The sequence below is a fragment of the Nestor notabilis genome, unplaced genomic scaffold, assembly GCF_000696875.1.
Source record: "Nestor notabilis isolate BGI_N333 unplaced genomic scaffold, ASM69687v1 scaffold19767, whole genome shotgun sequence".
Taxonomy (NCBI): Eukaryota; Metazoa; Chordata; class Aves; order Psittaciformes; family Psittacidae; genus Nestor; species Nestor notabilis.
In genome coordinates, this window is record NW_009938070.1 from 17,409 (window position 1) to 18,581 (window position 1,173).

The 1,173-nt window shown below is 60.6% G+C and overlaps 1 protein-coding gene across 1 annotated transcript in view; it reads left to right on the forward strand.

The window, feature by feature from the left end:
- Positions 1–1,173, forward strand: part of DFNB31 (deafness, autosomal recessive 31) — a gene marked incomplete at its 5' end in the record, with an annotated part of 14,279 nt that overhangs the window by 10,503 nt on the left and 2,603 nt on the right. The window lies entirely within an intron of this gene.

Below are 1,173 nucleotides of genomic sequence, written 5' to 3' on the forward strand. Positions count from 1 at the left end.
TTCTGCCTCAGAGCTCATCTCAATCTCCCCCCTGGCAGGTTAAAGCCATTCCCCTTGTCCTGTCCCTACATCCCTTGTCCAAAGCCCCTCTCCAGGTTTCCTGGAGCCCCTTTATGCACTGGAGCTGCTCTAAGGTGTCCCCTTCAGGAGCCTTCTCTTCTCCCACTGACCCAGCCCAGCTCTCTCAGCCTGGCTCCAGAGCAGAGCTGCTCCAGCCCTCGCAGCATCCTCAGGATAGGCCGGTCCTGGCCCCCGTTCCCGGGAGGATGGGCTCTGCCTCCGCTGAGGCTGGGGCTGCGAGTACCCCTGGAAACGTCCTTTTGACATCCATGCTCCGGCACCCGGTGCGGGTGGCATTGTCGCCATCCTGTGGCACCGTCCTCCCGCTGCAGCGAGTTCATTCATGTCGGGGTTACAGATGGGGCTGGCGGCCGATAGGCCGGTCCTGGCCCCCGTTCCCGGGAGGATGGGCTCTGCCTCCGCTGAGGCTGGGGCTGCGAGTACCCCTGGAAACGTCCTTTTGACATCCATGCTCCGGCACCCGGTGCGGGTGGCATTGTCGCCATCCTGTGGCACCGTCCTCCCGCTGCAGCGAGTTCATTCATGTCGGGGTTACAGATGGGGCTGGCGGCCCTGCTCTGACACTGAGTGGGGTTGGGTTCTGCCCGAAGGTTGTCAGCAGTGTCACCCCAGCTCCGCGAAGCCCCAGGAGATGTCCCGGACCCGCAGCCCTCTCTGCAGTGCTGTCAGGCCGTGTTTCCTGATGCTCATCTTGATCTGCACCCACACTCTTCATCCTCAGAGAGGAGAAAGCTCCTACCTGGAAGATCCTCTTTGCTCGGGTCTGTCCCCATCTCCTCCTTGTGTGGAGCATGGGCCACCTCAAACCTGCCTCCTGCAGGATCTCTAAACCTATCACCCACTCATTCCATCCCAGTTCAGGATTTGGGTTGGATCCTGGACCTGGGTTGCATCCTCGAGGCCCCTTGTTCTTTGACACTCCCTGGGCACAGTGCTGCTGTTACCATAGAACCCCAGCCTGGTTTGTGTTGGAAGGGACCTTAAAGCTCATCCAGTTCTAACCCCCTGCCATGGGCAGGGGCACCTCACACTAGACCCTGTCACTCAAGGCTCTGTCCAACCTGAACTTGAACACGGCCAAGGACGGCGCAT